Source organism: Enhydra lutris, unplaced genomic scaffold, assembly GCF_002288905.1.
Source record: "Enhydra lutris kenyoni isolate GAN:26980312 unplaced genomic scaffold, ASM228890v2 scaffoldscaffold10, whole genome shotgun sequence".
Taxonomy (NCBI): Eukaryota; Metazoa; Chordata; class Mammalia; order Carnivora; family Mustelidae; genus Enhydra; species Enhydra lutris.
The window spans coordinates 18,002,056-18,026,211 of record NW_019154094.1 but is presented as its reverse complement, the minus strand read 5'-3'; the positions used below and the strand labels follow the sequence as shown (position 1 = coordinate 18,026,211).

The following is a 24,156-nucleotide window of genomic DNA, read 5'->3' as shown; positions in this document are numbered from 1 at the left end:
TTTGTGTATGGTGTAATAAAGTGGTCCAGTTTCATTTTTCTGCATGTGGCTGTCCAATTTTCCTAACACCATTTGTTGAAAAGACTGTCTTTTTTCCATTGGATATTCTTTCCTACTTTATTGAAGATTAGTTGACCATAGAGTTGAGGGTCCATTTCTGGGTTCTCTATTCTGTTCCATTTATATTTGTATCTGGTTTTGCACCAGTACCATACTGTCTTGTTGATTATAGCTTGGTAATACAGCTTGAAGGCCAGAATTGTGATGTGACCAGCTTTGGTTTTCTTTTTTCAATATCCTCTGGCTATTCGGGTTTTTTTCTGGTTCCATACAAATTTTAGGATTATTTGTTCCAGCTCTGTGAAAAGTGTTGATGGTATTTTGATAGGGTTCACATTGAATGTGGGGATTGGTCTGGGTAGCATAGATGTTTTAACAATATTTGTTCTTCCAATCCCTAAACATGGGCTGTTTTCCCATTTCTTTTTGTCTTTCTCAATTTTTTTCATAAGTGTTCTCTAGTTTTCAGAGTACAGGTCCTTTACATCTTTGGTTAGGTTTATTCCTATGTATCTTATGGGTTTTGGTGTAAATGGGATTGATTCCTTAATTTCTCTTTTTCTGTCTCATTGTTAGTGTATTGAAATGCAATGGATTTTTGTACATTGATTTTATATCCAGCCACTTTGCTGAATTCCTCTATGAGTACTAGCAATTTTGGGGTAGAGTCTTTTGGGTTTTCTGCATGGAGTATCATGTCATCTACAAAGAGTGATAGTTTGACTTCTTCTTTGCCAGTTTGGATGCCTTTTATTTCTTTTTGTTGTCTGATTGCTGAGGCTAGGACTTCTAGATCTATGTTGACAGCAGTGGTGAGAGTGGACATTCCTGTCATGTTCCATTTTGCTCTGGGCTTTTTGTATATGGCTTTTATGATATTGAGGGATGTTTCCTCTATCCCTACACTGTGAAGAATTTTTATCAAGTGTGAATGCTGTACTTTGTCAAATGCTTTTTCTGCATCAACTGAGAGGATCTTGTAGTTCTTGTCCTTTCTTTTATTATGTGGTGTATCACATTGATTGATTTGCAGTTGTTGAACTCCCCCACCCCGCCCCGCCTTGCATCCCAGGAATAAATCCCACTGTTCATGGCGAATAATCCTTTTAGTGTACTGTTGGATCCTATTGGGTAGTATCTTGGTGAGAATTTTTACATCCATATTTATCAGAAATATTGGTCTGTAATTCTCTTTTTTGGTGGGGGTCTTTGTCTGGTTTGGGATCGAGGTAATGCTGGCCTAGAATGAGTTTGGAAGTTTTCCTTCCATTTCTATTTTTTGAAACAGCTTCAGAAGAATAGGTTATTAATTCTTCTTTAAATGTTTGGTAGAATTTCTCTGGGAAGCCTTCCGGTCCTGGACTTTTGTTTTTTGGGAGATTTTGATTACTGCTTCAATTTCTTTGCTGGTTATGGGTCTGTTCATGTTTTCTATTTCTTCGTGTTTCAGTTTTGGTTATGTTTCTAGGAGTTCATCCATTTCATCCAGATTGCCTAGTTTGTTGGCATATAGTTGCTCATAATATGTTCTTATACTTGTTTGTATTTCTTTGGTGTTGGTTGTAATTGCTCCTCTTTCACTTATTATTAATTTGTGTCCTTTCTCTTCTCTTTTTGATAAGTCTGGTTAGGGGTTTATCAATCTTATTCTTTCAAAGAATCAGCTCCTAGTTTTGTTGATTTGTTCTACAATTCTTTTGGTTTCTATTTCATTGATTTCTGCTAAAAATTTTTTATTAATTCTCATCTCCTACTTGGTTTAGGCTTTATTTGTTTTTCTTTCTCTAGCTCCTTTAGGTGTAGAGTTAGTTTGTGTGCCTGAGACCTTTCTTCTTTCTTGAGAAAGGCTTGTATTGCTTTATATTTTCCTCTCAGGACCACCTTTGCTGCATCCCAAGATATTGAACTGTTGTATTTTCATTTTCATTTGCTTCCATGAATTTTTAAATTTTTTCTTTAATTTCCTGGTTCACCCATTCATTCTTTAGTAGGATGCTCTTTAACCTCCATGGATTTGTGTTCCTTCCAAATTTTCTCTTGTGATTGAATTCAAGTTTTAAAGCATTGTGGTCTGAGATTATGCAGGGAATAATTCGAATCTTTTGGTACCCATTGAGACCTGATTTGTGACCCAGTATGTGATCATTCTGGAGACTGTTCCATGTCCCCTTGAGAAGAATGTGTATTCTATTGCTTTAGGATGAAATGCTCTGAATATATCTGTGAAGTCCATCTGGTACAGTGTGCCATTCAAACCTCTTCTTTCCTTTTTGATCTTCTGCTTAAATGATCTGTCCATTGCAGTGAGTGGGTGTTAAATTCCCCTACTATTATTATATTATTATCAATGTGTTTCTTTAATTTTGTTATTAATTGGTTTATATAATAGGCTGCACCCAAGTTAGAGGCATAAATATTTACAGTTGTTAGATCTTCTTGTTGGATAGATCCTTTAAGTGTGATATAGTGTCCCTCTTCATCTCTTATTACAGTCTTTGTTTTAAAATCTATTTAGTCTGATGAAAGGATTGCTACCCCAGCTTTCTTTTGATGTCCATTAGCATGATAAATGATTCTCCAACCCCTCACTTACAATCTAGATGTGTCTTTGGGTCTAAAGTGAGTCTCTTGCATAGAATGTATTGATGGGTCTTGTTTCTATCCAGTCTGATACCCTGTGTATTTTGATTGGAACATTTAGCCCATTTCTATTCAGAGTAATTGTTGAAAGATATGAATTTAGTGCCATTGTATTACCACCAAAGTCACTGTTTCTGTAGATTGTCTCTGTTCCTTTCTGATCTCTGTTACTTTTGGGCTCTCTCTTCACTTAAAGGAATTCCTTTAATATTTCTTGCAGGGCTGGTTTAGTGACCACAAATTCTTTTAGTTTTTGTTTCTAGTGGAAGCTTTTTATTTCTCTTATTCTGAAAGACAGCGTTGCTGGGTAAAGCATTCTTGGATGCATATTTTTCTCATCTAGCACCCTGAGTATATCAAGCTAGTCCTTTTTGGCCTGCCAGGTCTCTGTGGACAGGTCTGCTGTCAGTCTTATGATTCTACCCTTGTGTATTAAGGACCTTTTATCCCTGAGCTGCTTTCAGGTTTTTCTCTTTATCTTTGAAATTTGCAAGCTTCACTATTGTATGTTGAGGTGTTGACCTATTTTTATTGATTTTTCAGTGGGCTTTACTGTGTTTTCTGGACTTGAATGCCTATTTCATTCCCCAGATTGGAAAATTCTCAGCTATAATTTGTTCAAATAAACCTTCTGTGCCTTTCTCTCTCTTTCCTCTTCTTCTTGGACCCCAATTATTCTGATATTGTTTTCCATTATGGTATCACTGATCTCTTGCATTTTTCCCTCATGATCCAGTAGTTGTTTATCTCTCTTTTTCTCAGATGCCTTTTTCCCCATTATTTTGTCTTCTATATCACTGACTCTTTTGCCTTGTTTATCCCACCAGTTAGAACCTCCATTTAGCCTTTTTTTATTTCAACCTGATTAGATTTCAGTTCTTTTATTTCTTCTTAAGGGATTCTCTAGTGTCTTCTATGCTTTTTTCAAGCTCATCCAGTGTCTTTAAAAATCATTGTTTTGAATTCTAGTTCCAACTGCTTACTTATATCCATATTTATTACCTCTCTGGCAGTGAGAACTCTTCTCTTTTTGGGGGTGAGTTCTCCTGTCTTGTTATTATGTCCAGAAAAGAATAGATGAGAGGAAGGAAAGTACAGAAAAAGCAACAACGACACCAGAAAAATATACACTACACAAGTCAGAAGAAAACAGAAACCGAAAAGAAAAGAAAAAAAAAAGAGAGAATAAAATCAAACAAGAATTTGAACAGAACAATAAACTAGATCCTGGGTGTTTTTGGTCTGTTTGTTAGAAGAACCTAGAACCAAAATAGGAAAGAATAATGAATATATACATATATATGCACAAAAATGAAGTTGAATAAAATGCTAGGAAGCCAAAAATGGAAAAAAAAAATACACACACACACACACACACACACACACAAATGTAAGTGGAAAATGAAAATTAAAAAAGAATAAAATAATTGATAAAATTAGAAAATAGCTGAAAAGGAAAGTAAAGTATAAAACTGATGGACTAAAGAATAATAAGAAAACCATGAATGCTATATACTTCTTTCCCCAAGAGCTGGAGTTTTATAGTTCTGTATGTTCAGTAAACTTGGTATTAGTGGAAAGTTCCTGCTGGTCTTCTGGGAAAGGGGATGTTGCCCTGATCCTCAGGTGTGTTTGCCTGGGCAGAATTGCACCCATCTTGCAAGGGGGCTGGGCTCGATGTAAGCAGCTCCAGGAGCTGGTGTGGGGAATGAAAATGGTGGAGCCCCTATGTCTAGTCCCGGAACTGAAATTTTGCACCTGCCACTCTTGAGTGTGCCATCATAGAAAAGCAGTCTATCCCTCTTGTCTCCCTGGTTTCCATTTGAACTCTGTTCACCCAGCCTCTGACAAAGTATTTTTTACCTCAGTCACAAGAGTCCATATGGAGTCTCAGGCTTTATGGACTCTTGGGTTGCACACCTATGCCACTCCTGTCCTGGGGAGGGATGGGGTGTCTTGCGGCCATTCTGCCTCTTGCTGGGCCCCTGCTCAGAGAGCAATGGCCTGACCTTACAATGGTTCCAGGTTTATGGCAACACCAAGCAGAAAGCCAGGGCCTGGATTCACTGTTTGCAACCGGCTTCCCTGCTCCAATGCTTGGGAACTCTGCTGTACTCAGGCATCCTTTTTCTTTTTGTGACCCTGGGGTTCCTGAGACCACACTGTCCCATCTTGGATTCTGCCCCACTTTGCTCCCTGAGCATCTTTCAGGAAGACTTCTAATCCAATTTTGCACTCCACTTATTATAACTCTTTCTGGTGCCCAACTTATGGAGGCTTCCTCATCCCATTGTTTATCTTCTGATACATCACATCCCATTCACGTCTCCACAACAAAAAAGTGGTCCTACCTTACAAAAAGTGGTCACTTTTCTACTTAGAGAATTGTGGCAATTCTTTTCTCAGTTCTCCAGTTGATTTTGCAGATGTTCTGAATGATTTGATAAATCTGGCTGAATTCCAGGGACCAGGTGAAATTAGGGTCTCCTACTCCTCTGCCATCTTAATTCTCTTCTTTAGAGTTTATTTTCTGGTCATAGTAGCATTAAATTAGTAACAAAATATTAATGAAAAAATTCCAATTTTTGGGCATTAAGTAATATCCTTTCCCTTCTGTGTCAAAGAAAATAATCACAATGAAAATTAGAAACATTTTTAATGATAATAAAAATGCAACATACCAAACATTGTGGGTTGCAGTTAATGTGGTAGGTATAGGGACATTGATAACCTTAAATTCTATATTAGAAAAGGAGAAATGCTAAAACTTAGTGATCTCAAGGATCAATTTCAAGGATCTAAAAAAGCAAACTCAAAGAAATTAGAAGAAAATAGAGATAAGATCAAAATAATTAAAATAGAAAAAAAGGAACAATAAAAAAGTTGGTTCCAGAAAAGACTAATCAAATTGATGAAAGTCTGGTACAAATAATTGAAGAAAATTGTAGGGTAGATTGCTAAAATCACAAATCCAAAAAGGATAACACTAAATTGTAGATATTAAAAAGATAGTAAAAAGATATTACCAAAATTTTATGCCAATAAATTTGAAAATTTAAAGAAAATGGTTAAGTTCCTTAAAACATATCAAAATTCTATTACAAACACATATGCATGAATATTATTCAGCCATTAAAAAAAAGAGGAAATCCTATTATTTTCAAGAACATGGATAGACCTTGAGAGCATTATGGTAAGTGAAGTAAGTCAGGGAAAGACAAATGTTGTATGATATCACTTATAAGTACAATCTAACAACAAAAATAAAAACTTTATAGAGAAAAAAATCAAACTTGTGGTTACCAGAGGTGAAGGGCAGGGGAGGAGGAATTGTAAGAAGGTGGTCAAAAATGTACAAATTACTCATTATAAATAAGTAATAGAGATGTAATGTACAATATGGTAACTATAGTTAACACAGCTATATGATATATAGGTCAGTTGTCAAGGAAGTAACTCCTAAGAGTACTTGTCACAAGAAAAATTTACTTCCTTTTTTTCTTCATTTTTCTTTCTTTTTAAACATTATATCTCTATGAGAAAATAAATGTTACTTGAACCTATTTTAATCATCTCACAATATTTATACATTAAACCTTCATGTTGTATACTTTAAACTTATTAATGATGAATGTCAATTACTTCTCAATAAAACCAGGAAAAAATTAATATTGAGATAATACATTTTAGAAATTCTTAGTTATCTTACTTGCATCTCTTTAATAAATTAGCTTCATAACTATAGATCGTCCCTAGTTAAACTCACCAACAAATTTTTAGACTTGTTAATTTTAGACTACTTAAACTCACCAGCAAATTTTTCCAAATATTTAAGGAAGAAATAATACCAATCATATATAAACTCACATTATTAGACCAGCATAACCTTGACCCAAAGTTGAGAGGGGTATTCAAAGAAAGGAAATTCACAGTCTAATTTTTCTCATGAAGATAAATGCTAAAATCCTAGCCAAAACATTAGTAAATCAAAGTCAGTGATATCTATAAAGGGTAATATATCACTACAAAGTTGGGTTCATTCCAGGAATGCAAGTTGATTATTTGAAAATCGATCAATACAATTTACTACATTAATAGAGTAAAGGTGAAAAACCATATCATCATTTCAATAGATGAAGGGAAGAAATTCCTTTGATAAAATTTAACACTCATTCATGATAAAAAGCTCTTTAACAAAATGTGCATGGAGCAGAATTTCCTTAATTAGATAAATGATATCTGCAAAAGAGTATAGCAAACCTCATACTTAATGTTGAAATATTGACAACATTTTTGTTGAGATTGTGAATAAGATAAAGCTGTGGATTATTTCTACTTTTATTCATCATTATATTGGATAGTCTTACAAGTTCAACAATGTAAGAAAGAAAGAAAGAATATTTTCATAATTATGGGACAGGTAAAGATCTGCATTTTTAATAAGCCACAAAGGTGATTTGGGGAAACTTCATAACTGGGTTGTCTAAAATGTGATTTGCTTCTTATCTTGAGGAGGTCACAGCCTAAAAATAGCCTAAAAATTAGGCTAAAAAATAGCCTAAAAATAGCCTAAAAATTTTTGCTCTCTAACAGGACTGCCATTGTTGACACATCCAGTCAATTTGATTGGATGTGGATTTTGCCATTTTCCTTTAAAAATTTTTTCTGTTTACAAATATTACATTCACCAGATCTCTTAATATTTTTAGTAAATCAGAAATCAATAATCCCCCATGCACATTGAACATCTTACTTTACCTATAGTTTGATTTAAAATGTTAATATGAGGGGTGCCTGGCTGGTTTGGTGGGTGGAACAAGCAATTCTTGATCTCAGGGTGTGAGTTCAAGCCCCAGAATGGGCATAGAGCCTCCTTAAAAAAATTTTTTTTTTTAATGTCAATGTGAGTTTAATATGTTGAGTTCTTTTTTGCATAGATGAGACTCAAATACAACTGACCCCTTTTTCAATGTCCATGGTTAGTTAGTGTGTAGATGTATATCATGGACCAGTCAGATCATGGGCCTAGAAAAATACTTGTACATAATGAAAGTCTAGTGTAATGCATTTAGTTTCTATGATAAATGCTGCCCTGCATTATCAGTGACATTATTTTATAGATCTTGTTTTTCATATCTGCCCTTTTTTCTTCAATTTTTGTTACCAACAAATTCCTGCTTCTAAAATTCAAGCAGTGCATGAGCATTAAAAGTAACAAAGTCCCGGGGCGCGTGGGTGGCTCAGTGGGTTAGGGCTTCTGCCTTCAGCTCAGGTCATGATCCCAGGGTCCTGCCCCGCACCGGCTTCTCTGCTCCGCAGGGAGCCTGCTTCCTCCTCTCTCTCTGCCTGCCTCTCTGCCTACTTGTGATCTCTGTCTGTCAAATAAATAAATAAAATCTTTAAAAAAAAAAAAGTAACAAAGTCCCCTACACTTGCAACCCAAACCCATTCCTCAGAATTAACCACTGTAAATATTTTATCCCATACTTTTCATTTATGTATTTATATATACTTTCCTATACTGGTTTTAAAGAGTTACCTACTTGCTACCTAAATCTACCTAAATCTTTGTATTGAGACCAAATTTATTTTTTCTGTCAAATTTGATAAGTGATCAATATACTAAACTCTTACATATTTGTAATGCTTACTTTTTGTATTTTTTTTAAACTGTGTTGTTTATTTAAGAGATTAGGAGCACTTAGAGGAAGGAATGATAACAACTAATATAGTGTAATAGTACTGTTCATTTTGTTCCCAGAGGAACATTCATACATATTCCTACAAATAAATTTGTTCTTCTCTTGAGCCATTGGCATGAACAAGAAGTGCACATACCAGTACTAATGGAAAATGGGGGAGGAGTGAGCAACACAATTTACAACATATTAGGCTAAGAGTAACAATAACATAGTTTTAAAAAAAGATACTACAGGGGCGCCTAGGTGGCTCAGTTGGTTGAGCGACTGCCTTTGGCTCAGGTCATGATCCTGGAGTCCTGGGATCGAGTCCCACATCGGGCTCCCTGCTCGGTAGGGAGTCTGCTTCTCCCGCTGACCTCTTTCCTCTCATGCTCTCTCCTCAAATAAATAAAATAAAATCTTTAAAAAAAAAAAAAGATACTACATATCTAAAACACAACTAAATTTAAACTGTTTCTGTGGTAAACAATACAAAGTTGTTGCTTGTAGCTAAATTCTGAGAGATTAAATTTGCCTTATTAAATTTGCTTTATGGCCTACTGGGCTGGGGACTCTAGCAATCCCAAATCACATTCTTGTATCCATTCTTGTCCCTCTGCAATCTAATTTCCAAATATAGCTTGAGGGAGATTTTCAAAATGCTAATTTGATCATGCCACTGCCCTGGTGGGAACCATTGTCACCATTCAGAAAGCGAACATGCCCCTGTCTTCCTCTCTTAGTTTTTTCCACATCATGCCTCCTTAGCCCTCTGAACTCCAACTACACTGCCCTTTCTTTCTCTTCCTCAAAATCACTGTCTTTCCTCCTGCCACAGGGCCTTTGCATATATTGTCCCTTGGCCTGTTGCATTTTGTTTCCTTCATCTCCATTGAGTTAGTTCTCTCTCCTCAGATTTCATCTTTAATGTTTTCCCTTCTACAGACTATTTCAGGATCCTTGTTATAGTCTGTTTTTTTTGGCACCTGCTACTAACCTGTGTTGTTCTATTTCATCACTGTCTCCCCAACAAGGCCATCAGTTCTGAGTTCAGAAACCATCCTTGTTTATGGATAGTTACCAGCTCAGCCCAGCATATTCTAAACGCTTAACAACTGTTTGTTGAATGCATAGAAGACTGTGTATACGTTTGTAAATTGAATAGGAGATGAATTATGGCCCCTGATGAAGTTGTTATCTGTTACTAATTATGGGAAATAACTTCAAAGGGGAGTCAAGGCCAGAACTTATGATGGTTTCTCAAATGAAAGAACTAATACTGAGAGGGATTAAGAAACTCGCATGTGGGAATACCACTACTAAGTGACAGAGCTAGAATTTCAACTGAGATTTTTCCAATAGCACTGCTCTTCCTAAGAGCAGTTACATGTATAAAGCCTTTATATAGACAATAACATGGCAAATATTGAGTATTCCATCCCTCTCCTGAAAATCCACAAGGTCCATTATGAGTATTAAAGACTGACAATTCCTGGAGGAAGGAGATATGCTTAATTTAATATAACCCAATATCCCTTTCATTTGGTAATACCCATGAATGGAATTCTCCTTGGCAAATGCTGCAGTTCATTTCGTCATACATCCATTTGTCCTTAAGTTTTCTTTATCTATCCTTATGACACTGATTATAGTCCCATTGCTTAATAGTCTTTTGCAAAGAAGGCATCTGCCAAATACTTCCATCTAGCTAGAACAAGAAAACAAGCCTTTCCCATGTTCAAGATAAAACATTAAGTCTTTTTAAGTTAATTTGTCCTAACTGAGGGTCAAGTGTCCAGAGACGTGGACCTCACTTAACATTCTTTCTGCCACAGATACACTTATAGCTTTGAAATAGTGCTCTGTTTCCCCCACATTATTTAGGCTACCAAATTGCATATAATGAAGCTTCGCCAGAGCTGGGATAGCAATAAAAATTGGAACACTGCCTCTATTTTTCATGAGCAAAGGGAGACATTTGGTCAAATTCAGTCCAATTACCAATGATAAAACATACCAGTGTCACCTTCAATAATTACTGAAGAACAAGACTTAACTATAAATAATACTACATCTATTTCATTTTTAGGCTATTTCATTTAAAGATTAATTCCTGCTAAACAGTTCTCAGTACTAGGGAAATTTGCCAAGAAGCATTTCTTTAGAATGGAACATAAGTCTTACAGGACACGCATATACTATACTTCACCAAATTTCTCATGAGTTTAAAGATATGGATTTTATGTTCTTAGGTAGAAAATTTTACACTGCCCTATTCCTCTATACCAGGTCTAATATAGGTATATTGGGAAAAGTCTATGCATATCTATATGCTGACAGAAGGTGCCTTTAAGGATTTTTAGCCTAAATATGACTACATATTCCCCAAACTCCCACAACTATGTGATTTTGAGTTTGTAATAATTCAGCATGATATATGCACTTCTTGTTTGAGTAAAACGTTTATAGCATTTTTAGTGAAAAATCTTAAATTTCATACAAAAGAATAGGGAGGAATTGAGTCTAAATTCAACTTTTTCCTGAATTAACTGCTAAAAAATAGAAACAAAATTTTCACTGTGTCTGATTACGTGTATTTATTCAATAAACAGGCACTGGACCATAAAGGAGGACTTGACATTATCCCTGCTTTCAAAGAACTCATGTCACCTCCATGTCAGAGACAAATAGATAGCTATGCATGTACAGTGCTGGGATTATGGGCCATGGGAAGGAGGTGGTGAGCACAGTGCTGTGGGAACACCTGAGGGGGCACTTGCCTCACCCAAAATCAGGGAATCAGAGCACATCTCCTAGAGGAAGTGATGTATAACCTAAGGAGTTGAATTTAGACTTGATTCTGTGTCTAACCATTCTGGAATGCTGAGGAAATTGAGACAGGAGCCCATGTGTCACCCTTAGTAAGTTTTAAAAGAAGAGTGTGTAATTGCTTGGTAGTGAGTAGCCTTTTTATGGAAGCATTTTTGACTATGGTTAGAAAAGAAAAAGGTGCTGCCATCTTTTTCTGGCTCTCATTTGCTTTGTTTGATTTCCTTGTACTTGACTACCTTTTTCTATGAACCACCTGAGCCATCTAGAGCCACCTGGGAATTCTCTCCACCCCATGTAGCACCTGATCTGGAACAAGCCATTTTTAGAAGTTTAGCTGAAGTGCGTTTTGTATGTGAAAAAGTGTATGTGGGAGTAGCATGTTATCCGAGCTCTGCTGGGGTGAATGCCTGACTTCTGACTCTTGCTGTGGGAACTGTCCTTCCACTCCTTGGGTTGGCACCTACAGCCATGATTGCCCAGTACGATCCTCTGAATCTGGAAAACCCACAGTTCATTTTTTGTGGAACACTCACAGCAGAGGCCAGTGGTCTAATCTTGCCTACAGATATGTCTTTAAAATCAGGAAATTTCAGAAAAATCTGATTTCTGTCCTTAATATTCCTAAACAGCAGAAACAGCATGATCTCTGTCCTGGGACCTTTCAAGTTCTTGTTTCATCGCTAGTCAGTTTCACACCTTCAATTACCTGCTTGACCCTTATGGGTGTACAGATTGGTAACTCCTGATGTATAGTTGTGGTTGATGAGACCAGCTGTGGAGTAATCTTGACGATGGTTGGGCTAAGCAGAACTGTTTTCCTCTGGCCATTTTAAAATGGTGCCCAGGACACTACTTAGTTTCCACTGAAGCTGCAAAGAGATATAGATATTTGATCATGTCAATGTCAAAGCAGAGAGAGCACATCTAAAAGTGGGGGCAATAGGAAAAATATTCCAGAAAGTAGAGACATAAGCTCTACAGGCTACAGCCTTAGAGTGTGAGTGTGGTGATATTGGATCTGAATGATGTCTTACTTCCCAGCTCTGGTTCCTCTGTGGCCTGGCTCTACTTCCTCATATACTTTCTGGGATACTTTGAATTCCTCATCCAGAATCCCATTTTACTTGAGCTCCTCAAATGGAGCTTTAGTTTTTGGTAACTAAATAACTCTTAATTCAGAAGCAACACTTTTTTTTTTTTTTTAAAGATTTTTTTTATTTATTTGACAGAGAGAGATCACAAGTAGACAGAGGGGCGGAGAGAGAGAGAGAGAGAGAGAGAGGGAAGCAGGCTCCCCGCTGAGCAGAGAGCCCGATGCGGGACTCGATCCCAGGACCCTGAGATCATGACCCGAGCCGAATGCAGCGGCTTAACCCACTGAGCCATCCAGGCACCCTGCAACACGGTTTTTATGATATTTTGTTTGAATGGGAAAATGGCACTTTGGGTTTCCAGTAATTTGTCATGAATGCTCTAGTTGGATTAGAGCAAAGTCTTGTAATCATCAAGTTGGGTATTCAAATTGATTGTTAGAAACCCGTGGACTATGGTGAATTAGCAGAACAAAATCTTGTCATCTCTGCATAGTATTTTGACCTTTAGAAACCTTGGGTTCAGGCTTTCCTTAAGAAGTTGTATTATGGGGCGCCTGGGTGGCTCAGTGGGTTAAGCCGCTGCCTTCGGCTCAGGTCATGATCCCAGGGTCCCGGGATCGAGTCCCGCATCGGGCTCACTGCTCAGCTCAGCGGGGAGCCTGCTTCCCTTCCTCTCTCTCTGCCTGCCTCTCTGCCCACTTGTGATCTCTCTCTGTCAAATAAATAAATAAAATCTTTAAAAAAAAAAAAAAAGAAGTTGTATTATTCTTGAGTTGACATATTGAGATTCTACTGTGAAGTGATTCTGAATAAGCTAGAAAGTTGCCTGGCTTCTTCACTGTGACCATTTTTGAAAACATATAAAACAATATGTTTGGAGCACAATCAACTAAACCCCCATGAACCCACCATCCAATTTAAGAACTGTAACATTACCATTTACTTATCTGTTCCTTCCCTAGCTCCTCTCCTGTCTTTCCATTCCAACGTAACCACTGTACTGCAGGAATGAATGTGTTGCGTACATTTTCCACATATACTTCCTTCCTTTTCTCATAAAAAATAATTTTGTCACATTTGTATGTATCCCTAAACAAGATATATTTTAGTTTTTGAGCATTATAAAAATGGCTTTATACCATATGTCTCTGCTTCCCAGCTTCTTCACATCATGGCACACGTTGAACTTGAAAATATTGTACAGTGCCTTGGGATAAATGCTATCTATGCCTCATCAGAGGATTCCAGCTACTATTAATCCTCAGAACAGAGGGGGTCAGTATGTTAGTACCTCTGTAACCTAGTCACTGCTGCACATCACTAGGAAAGCACTGCTCTATGTAGTGTTCTCTCCACTTGATTTTTTTCTTAGGTCTATCTTAGATTTTATGTTTCTTGAGATTTATGCACATTGCTTTTCACTGCTCTTTAATAATCTTGTGTCAACATCCAAGAATTTCTATCTATTCTGTTTAGACCCCCTCTTTACTTTTCACTTATACTACCAATAGCACTAACCTTACCGTGACTTACAGAAAACTGCTGAATTTGGTCTCATGTTTTTCTAGGATTCAGAGAGGTACTTTTGAATTTTGATTTTAAAAATATGTTTTGTTTTAGATTGGCTTTTAGAGTATAAGGCAACAAAAGTTAGAATTAATTGGATCATTATATTTAAATACAACATTTTCTATTTAATCACATTGTTATGGCAAAACAGCAATATGTACCAGTGAATCCACCTTCAGATCAGTGGAAATTGACTTTAGGCAAGCAAACTAGGGAGTTCTGAATTATGAAGATTTCATAATGGCATTAATGTTTTTAATAGTTGATATATATTTAGATCTGAAATAATTGTAGAATTATTTAATTTATCAAGGGCATATATATTTCACTTCAAGTTCTAAATCCATTTAGTCGGTAGTGTTCACCTGGAGTACTATTGGAAAAGTGTTTTAAATCCATATCAGGATCTTCAGCTAGGAATTTAGTGATCAGTTACTGATGTCTGCTCTGAGTTTGCATAATGGAAGTAAGGATGTATGTGCTAGAAATTTGCATTCCCTAATCTACGCATTTTCTTCTCCTGTGATTATCTTGAACCCATCTTGATCATGTGAATATGACTTGATTTGTAGCTTACTCCTCTTAGGAAACCAAAGTCGTAATTTAAAAAGTTAAAAAGCATCACATCACATAGTTGTGCCCTGGTCATTGGTCATTGATTATGGCCTCTAGTTACCTGCATCACAGGATACTTTTCTCACAAGCATCCAGGCTATTCCACTCCTTTGGTAAAGCATATTTTACCATCATTATTGAGCACCAAGCTGATAAATAGAGGAAATTCCCTTCAATATCCTTAGTTTCAGAGTTTTGAACTTAGCTTTACATAGATAGATCTTGTCCACTGTAATTTAAAACAATTAGAGCTACAAAGCTTCTTTAGAGTTTCCAGATCCTATTAAATGTTATTTTTAAGATAACATCTTTTCTTGTCCTTCATTTATGAATGTTTGGTCAGGAAATGGTCGTAAAAAGCTTCAAATCCCAGTTGAATAATGCTTTCTCAAAAGTAGCTGCCAAGTGTAAATGCCACTGATATACATTCATGCATATGATAGTATATAAATAACCAGGAAAGCATAGCAAAGGTCAATCAATTATGTATAGGTCAGAATGCTTTCCATCTGGATTGAGTCATTTTAGCAAATGACATCATGTGTCCTTTGGAGTCTATTGTGAAATGTGGCTTGAGTCATTATAGATTGGCTTCTTCCCTGGGTTACCAGGATGGCAGTGGTAAGGCTCAATAAATAAATTTACTGGACTCTGCAGGAGCATATTTGCATAATTGGTGTGTAGTGATGAAGGCTTCTTAGTCTAGAGAAAACCTTTGGGCCCTATGCACCAATTTCTAGTTTTTTATCCTTCTTGGTTTTTTTTTTTTTTTTTTTTTTTAAGGACTTGAAGACAAAAGAGTTGGAAATGAGCCAGATGCTCTTTATATAACTGCAGTGGATATCTTTTCATGAAATTGCTAACAGGGAATCAATAGTAATAAATCTGGTACCCTTCTAATCTCTTTAAACTTCACCATTGCTCTTCTGGAATGGGTCTACTTGGACCCCGTGAATTTGGCTTATAATTTCTATTTGATCTGATGGGGAGTGGTCTCACCAGATTGCCAGACTCTAGAGTGACTGGCAGGATGGGATGTTGTATGAGATGGAAGGGATGTTGGCATTTTCCAGTTGGCACAACAGGAACTGAATTTAGCTTACAGCCCAAGTGATGAAAGTAGCTGCCAAGTCCAGTCATTTCTGATTAGTCAGGGCTTGAGGAGGTAAATGTTACTTGACAGAATTTAATGTGTGATTTTTTTCCCCCTCCCTTCAGGATATTTTGAAAATGTTAAAAAGTTGTTGTTGTTGTTTAAAATAGGATGACTTATATAAGAAGGACTTAGAGTCAAAATTCATATCGTGTTTTGTAGGTATTTATAGTTGGAATCTAAGTTTCGTTCTGAGATCTTGGAAGGAAGAAGGCTTGGGCATCTTTAGGAATGATGAAGGAAATGGTCCTTACCTTTAGGGAGCTTATAGTCTAGGGGAAGACAGACATGCAGACACATTACCACCATATAAAATAATAGGTCCTCCAATAAGACATATGCATAAACCCAGGCAGGACTTATATTTCTGTCACTTACTTATATTATATTATCCTTTGCTTACTTATTTGGACCCTAAATGGCTGAGAAACATGCCTATACTTATTCTTATGATCAGGGCACTTGGAGAGTGAACTTTCTGTTTTCAAGATGGCTACCCTGTGTTTTGGTGATCTAGAGGTAATGTGGCTTCCTTCTCTTGGAATGGTGCTTACTGTTCTGTATACAACCGAAAGCTTTAACTTCTAATAAAACTCCATAAATTCCTAGGGACTATTCTTTGATCACATCTACATGGACACCAAAACAAATGGGGAAAAGATGAATATAAAGCTCAAGTTGCAGTTGTTTCTTTTGGTAGCGAACAGCTGATTTGCAATATTTTATCTTCTTCCCCCACTATTATCTTTGAGATTGTAATCTGTGGTCATGGATTGATCAGCTGGTTCAGGGTGGTATAGATCAGTCACACAAAAAGGGGCCTATTTGACCACCTGGCAGACTTCTGCTTATATTTCATTTTATAAAATCCCTCCTAGTTGTAAGGGTCCTGGAGAGAGGGGGTTATTAACAGAGACTGAGTTTGACCAATCAGTGTCTGCTGAACTTATTATCCAAAAATAACCATTGTCAGTACTGTTTTTGCAGTGTTTTCCCTCTTACTAATACCATGACTATTTTTTCATGCTATTAAATATTCTACCACACAATTTTTAATGTCTGCATAATATTCCTCTTTATGGCTATACCATAATTAATTTGAACAATCTTCTTTTGTTTGAAATTTAGGATTTCCAGTTTTTACTATTATAAATAGCACAGTGGTAAATATCCTTATGTTTATCTTTTTCAGAGCTCTTTTGACCTTTTTTCTTTCATTTTGATTCTCCCTTTAAAAAGAATCAGCAAATAACAATGATGTAAGTTAATATTTAGTTATTCTCTTTAAATAGAGTCTGGGGAGAGGATTTTTTTTTGAGAGAGAGAAAGAGAGAGAGAGCGTGCTAAGAGCATGCACACATGCATGTGAGCAGTAGGGGAGAGAGAGGAGAGAGAGAATTTCAAGCAGGCTGCTCACCCAGTATGGAGCCTGATCTCACAACCCCAAGAGCATGACCTGAGCCGGAAACCAAGAGTCTGATGCTCAACTGAGTGAGCTACACAGGCACCCCGAGGAATTCTTTAATAACTCAGATAACTTAGGTTATTCTACAGGATGCAAAATATCTTACTGATTGGGCAAAATCAGAGAAGCAATTGGTAAATACGGACATAGGAGAGGGAAGAGGGAAGTGACCAATTTTCTGATGGAATCAACTGAGTTGGTTCAGTTAAAATGGCTTTAATGAGTTTTACAGGTCTGATTAAGGGCATCTGGCAGTATGTTAATTTTCAGAATCCCTTCTGCCTGAAAATGCATTTTCATCTGACATTGTTTCTTTTTGCACAAAGGTTGTCAAATGAGAACGTGAAGGTAGTTCATCTCACAACTCACCTGCCAAAATGTATCGTAGGCATGTTGAGGTTGAAAGCCTGGCACCCACACCAGCTACAAGCAGACACTGTAGAGAAGTTTGGCTTCCGGAAGAGTTAAAAGGGGGAAATTCTGACACTGTCCACCACTATCCACCACTACCCCCAGTGATGGCACTACTATGATCTTTGGGAGGGGATTACTGGGCCTTTCCTTGTTTGAGAACTCAAAATGGATCAGCAAAACCGAGCACAGGGCAGAGAGTTCTGGTACTTGCTGAGTACCTTAGCTCTTAGAATGGGGTTTTAAATGTCAATGCTTTTTCTAATGTGTATGAGGAATCCTAACTGAGAAACTGTCCCATATGCTTAGACTATATCCAACTCTGTTTCTTTTTTTAATGCTGCAAAATAAGGTTAATTTTTATGGTGAATATTTTATGGCCCGCTTTCTGTTATGTGCCAGACAAATTGAAGGCAATGCAAACTGATGGGTGGTGAAGATAAAAGAGCAGTGTTGACCTTTTGGTAAATCATTAGTCAGACTGCTTCATCTGTAAGTGGTTTTCCAGTCGCAGCTCTTATTGCTAATCACTGCATTTGACTCTCAGTTCTACAGGGGCTGATTGTCTTGTTGTGGATTGCCTTTTCTCCCTCCACCCCCACCACGATCTACGCACCCCCCGCCCTTACTTTAAACTTTGCTTATTGGTATTACAGCTATTTCATTACCTATTAGTTCCTCCACCAGAGGGGGCTTGTGGGCAGAGAAACACTGGGAATTAATAATTCAGTCTCTTTTTGCCTGTCTTCACTGTGACTCCTAAGGTTTCTCCTCAGAAGCTGAGATGCACTTTAAGCATTCCCTTCACTTACTCTCCTTTGAATGTTCTTGTTCCCAGTGAAATTAAGTTACAAAATGACTGTCTTTGGCAATGATCACAGAATAGAATAGTGAACTGACTGGTGTTAATGGCTTAGCACCAGGATAATTTTTGGTTTCCATGTTGATCAAAGTCCCATTGGAGAAACCAAAAGTAAGAGCAAGAATAGTCTCTTAGTCTAACCCTGGGTCAAATATTAGAAACTATGGATTTTATTATGGTGGAAGCATAAATCTGTGCCCTGGACCCAAAGTGGATCCAAGGCTGGGCATCTCATAGAATCAACTTCACCAATGTTGTGGGCCTCTGTGGCTCTTAATTTCTTGACACTTCTGCCTGATTCTGGCCAATCCCTAGAGTTCAGAAGTGTGGTTAATACAGAAAACCCTTTGGGGCACCTGGGGGGCTCAGTCAGTTGAGTGTCTGCCTTTGGCTCAGGTCATGATCCCGTGGTCCTGGGATGGAGCCCCACATAGAGCTCCCTGCCCAGCAGAAAGCCTTCTTCTCCCTCTGCCCGCTGCTCCCCGTTTTTGCTCTCTCTCTATGTCAAATTTAAGTCTGAATTAGCCTATAATATATGGAGGACAACATGGACATGCTTGGCCTTGGATCTAGGCAAGAACATTTAGGGAAAATATTCTGCCTTGGACCAAAAGAAATAGACCTTTATCTACTAGGGAGTCCAATCATTTACAGTGCTGTGCTGATTAACCCCACAGAGGTTGTTTCTTAATTATATATTTTTGGGTTTTAAAAACCAGGAACTGTGTCCCCTCACTAGGGACTGAGAATATTTTAGTATTTTTTTTGCAAAGAAATGGGAATTGGAAACACTAAGAGACAAACTGATCAGAAGCATTTCACTTTCCTTTATTCCCAATCAAATGCAGTGTGGAGAAATATTCAGCTATTACCTGCACTCTGCCTGTCTCCTGCTTGAACCTGAGATTCTTCCAGTAGGTGAGTGGTCCTGAGGCCAGATTGGCATTGCCCATTTGGTTGATGAGGGCGGTTTGACAGAATTTTTGCTGGTATGTTTGCTGCTTAGTCTCTAAGGGCATGACCATAACGCCTTTCTGGAAGTGTGTCTGTGTGGTGGGGTAGATGTGGGAGTGCATGACCCTATTTTATTATTTGTTAAAACACTAATTATAGTTTTATGGCTGCAGCCAATCATAATACTTTTACCTTTTTTTGGATAACAAAGAACATATTTATATTCTTTTATAAAAACACAAAAAAAATCAAGAAACATGATTTCTAAAAAAGCAGCGTCTTTTAACAGGGAATTCTCAGAAGTTACATTTTTTTTTTCTCCCTTTGTTAGAAATAGAAAGCCAGTCTTCGGGGAAGGGACACTTAGGTCCCAGAGAAACAGGCAGTAGTGATAGTCTGTTAATACCAGATCGTTCTTATGGGAAGGAATAATTTTTACATGGTGGTGACATTTTAGGCTTTAAAAGGAGATTTTCTGTAGTGTTTTCCATAACGATATGGTCCAGAAGTTAGTCTGGGAGGATACAGATGAATTAAAATGAATTTTTGGAATCCTGCTTATTGAAAATCTGATGCTGTCGAAGCGTGACTTATCTCACCGTCCTGCTCCAGACCCACAAACTTAACTAGACGCATGTCTACCCTTGCCCCCTTTCCTCAAGACTCAGAGATGAAGAAGAAGACTAGCATCTTTTCAAGGGTGTAGTAGGCACCTGTGGCTAGTGGCTATCTTACTGAACAGCATGAGTATAGAATATTTCCATCATCACAAAAAAATTCTGTCGGACAGCCCTGCTCAGATACTCTTGGACATTCCCCTAAGGATATTGCTTCTTAAGGAGCGTATAAGGATATACTCTTAGGTGGTCACTGTTTCTTCTCAGTGTCTGGAGTGGAGTTAATGTCGTTCTTCATCCTCATCACCACTTCTAGACAGCTTCTTTTCTCTTCATGCACTGAAGCACTTTGAAAGCAGATGCCGTCAGACTATATCCTACTGCCTATTCTTCTGAATGTATTGAAAATTTTACTCCCAGCTCACTCACTGTCTTTGTGCCCATCACCCTCCTCCCATTATTGTTGGTGAAAAATATCCACATGGAAGACTCATCTCTGACCTCTCATTTCCTTGAGTTTCTTACTAGCATATGTCTCTTTCTCTACCTATTGGTCATAATCATGATCCCAGGGTCCTCTGGGATGGAGTCCCACATCCAGCTCCCTGCTGAGAGGGAAATCTGCTTCTCCTTCTGCCTGCCACTCCCCCTTGCTTGTGCTGTCTCTCTTTCTCCCTGTCAGATAAATAAATACATAAAATCTTAAAAAAAAAAAAAAAAGAGAGAGAGAGAAAGAAAGAAACATTGTGCTGACCTTCAAAATGAATTTCAGAGCATCTCTCTGGTCACCACCTCCTGTCTTCCCGAGGATGTCATCTCATGTGACACCAACATTCCTACTCCCATAGTTCTTTTACTCCTTGGGGCCTCCAGTCTATGGACCTACTGTTGTTCTGCACTGATCTTTATTCCTCTCATGCCCTCACTTCCCTCCTCACCAAGCTTAGTTGCTGTCATCTCTATCATCTTCATCTGGCATAACTCTTGACTCTCACTGAACTTTCTGTTTGCTTTGGGTCTGAGTGCAGATGGATGGAGAAGAACACTAAGTTTTATGGACTTACCTTAAATTTATGTCCACTAATGTCAAATAGATCCTCTGCCCCACTTGACAATCCTACCTTATTTATTTAGTACTCCTGCTCTCTGAGACAACTCTTTTAGACCTTCACCTATGCCTCGAGCCTCCCAACTCCCATCCCCATTTCTCCCACTCAGCTGATGCCTTCACTTCATAATTCTTCAGAAAAATAGAAACAATCAGAGTAAACCACCTGAGCTCTTCCAGCAAATTTGCATTCCTCCCGGTTTCCAAATCCTGGTAAAGGTTCTTTTCATTTGCATGCCTTTACTACTCTGAGCCATATGATGACTTAATTTTCTCACTGCTTTTCTCTATTTGAAAGATTGGGAAACCTTCTTTTGTACAGTGTCCTGTAATATCATTTGGCTTTCATTTGATATAAACACATCATTTACATATTAATTCTGCCTTTGTTCTTTTCTCATTAGTCCATAACAATTAAAATAGACCATTACTCTGCCACACTATGAGTTTTTATGATGTCATATCAAAGTCTCCATTAATTAAATAACTTCATAAATTAAAGCCTTATTTGGTAACAATATCTTTCAGTTGCAAATCATCTCCACTAAAGAGCACAATGGCAGACTCGGGACAATTTTAGCATTAGGACATACCAACCTAACAACCAGATATGCTTACTGATACATTGAAAGTTAAAAGCGGTCACTTTAGGCAATCGTTTGGTGCCAGTGACACTGAGAGCCGAAGAGAGTGGATGAGGGGGAAAAGAAGGACACACCCAGGCACTGCTGTTGGAAAGCACAGCTCGGTTATCGCGTTGTCATTAGATCCTTTAGAATGTTCATTAGATTGAGCCATAAATTAAAATAAAAATTCTCCCAGGATCTTTGGAGCCATGAGACTATGCCACCGGATTTCAGTTTGAGAGGCGCTGACCTGCAGGGCAGAGTTGAAATTTCTTACTTGAAAATACAAGGCCCTCATTTAACTAGAGGGTGAATTTGAATGGAACAGGAATAAGATGGAGGCAGTGAGAGAGAAGTTATTAACACGGTCTTCGGGGGAAGAGATGAAGAGAGCTAGAGTGGGGGAGGGAGAGACAGAATAAGGGTGGCATCAGATAGAAATGAAAAAAAAATGGGGTAATGGGGGAGAGGGAAGAACAGCAGCGTCGGAGGAGGCAATGGATTCTTTTATATTCATGTTATAGGTAAGGAGATGCAGTAGTGGACTGGACATCTTAATTTGGGATTTTATGTGTAGGTATTATTTTATAAGGATTTATTACCTTCCAGCTTTAAGAGAATACAGTTTGCTGATGTGTCTAAATGATTTAGCAAGAATAGTGAAATTACAAGCATAAGCTAGACACAGAAGTTCTTGCTGTGGTGTGCAGTACTCGATACATTTACATAATCCCTAATTCTGCGGAAATTGTAGATCAGTTTGATGGTTGAAATAAGGCCAAACATATCAGGAATTGTAATACGAAAGTGATTAATTTTAGCTGTCAGTAGATGAAGATTTTTACATTGGATAGGGAAGGAAAAACAGGTATATACTCTTTAAAAACTACTTACAAGGGACACCCCTATTAGGGATAGGAGGATTGAAAGAAAATAGATGGAAATTGATATAATAGTCCATACAAAAACCTTTCAAAAGAAAACTGGTGGATGCTGTTTCAATATTAGACAAAATATGCTTTAAAACAAAAAGCATCATTAAGGTTATTTAATGATAAAGAAACAATTCACTAGGAAGATATATTAATCTTGAACCTACACTACTGACCAGCATCATTTCAAAAATATATAAAATAAAAATTGACAGAATCATCCTGAGATATTGAGAATATAGGTAATCATAATTGGGGAGTTCCAAACATAGTCTCTCAGACACTGATAAATAAAATAACTTAAAAAATTAGACAGGATAAAGAAGACTGACATAATAAAACTGATCAAATGGACATATATAGGACTTAGAACTCCATTAGCAGAGAATATTTACATGTAGAAAGTCTGAACACTGATGAATATAAATTCTTTTGGCTATAATTTTTATCCCAGCGAAGAAAAAATTCAGAGCTGAAAAACCAATAGACATCAAGAACTTCATACATTTGGAAACTCAAGATCATACATCCAAATGATTTTTGAGTCAAAGAAAAGTGACAAGAGAAATTAGTAGATACTTTATTTTAAATCTTGTGGGGTATAGTTAAAGGGATACACAGAGGGACACTTAGAGATTCACAAATTCATATATTAAAAATAAAGGAATGCTGGTTATTAGTGAGTTAAGCATTCAGCCAAAAAAGGGCAAATAGAGTAAACCCAGATACAGGTAAGGGATAATACAAAATATTACAAAAACAAATAAAATAGAATAGTAGAAAAATTAATAGTAGAAATAGTAGAATAGTAGAAAAGGTCAACAAAGCAAAAGATGATTCTTTGAAAGATACTCCAAACACATATACATCTGGCAAACGTGATCAGTTACAGAAACAAAGAGGGAGGGGAGGACACAAATAATATTAGAAATGAAAAAGGGAGTACTAAGTATAGAGACAGTAGACTGTATTGCAAGGTCAAAAGAATATACTGTGAATAATGTGATGGTATTATATTTGAAAACATATGTTCTAATAAATAAGGGTACCCAGTACACAGGTGATAATATACATTCTAAGCTTATATCCCAACAAGAGACATGAGAAACATGATGTCTAACTCGAGTCTGGCGCCTTAGACCACTTGGACACTCCTACCTGATGTCTAGCTGAGTTGGGTTTGTGTCTGGCTTCCTGGAATAAAAAATCATTCATTCATACAAATATTTATGAACACTTATTATGTACTTGGAATTGTGCTGCTGCTAGCTTATATTTTCATGAGGGAGGTAGACATTAAACAAATCAATACAAAAACAGATATTTACAATTGTGGTAAGTGCAATAGGAAAGGTAAGAGTGTTTAACTGGAGAACCTAATCTTATTAGGGTAAAGGGCAGATTAGCAAAGGTTTCCTGGAAAAGTATCATTGAAGCTGTGACCTAAATTATGAGCAGGAATTATCCAGGTGAGAAAGTGGTACAGAGTCCGAAGACATTGATCATGGAGTGGGAGGGTGGAAAGGTGTGAGATTCC

The 24,156-nt window shown here is 37.3% G+C and overlaps 1 protein-coding gene across 3 annotated transcripts in view; it reads left to right on the top strand.

The window, feature by feature from the left end:
- The window catches only part of LOC111144098 (fragile histidine triad), a 1,461,119-nt gene that overhangs the window by 243,922 nt on the left and 1,193,041 nt on the right, over window positions 1-24,156 (top strand). For 2 of the 3 annotated variants that reach the window (XM_022498223.1, XM_022498224.1), the window contains one exon: window positions 19,231-19,300. The exons of the other annotated variant lie outside the window; for it this stretch is intronic. The gene's annotated coding sequence lies outside the window, so the exon portion shown is untranslated. Of the gene's footprint in view, window positions 1-19,230; window positions 19,301-24,156 lie in introns of those variants that run through there. 3 annotated transcript variants of the gene reach the window in all.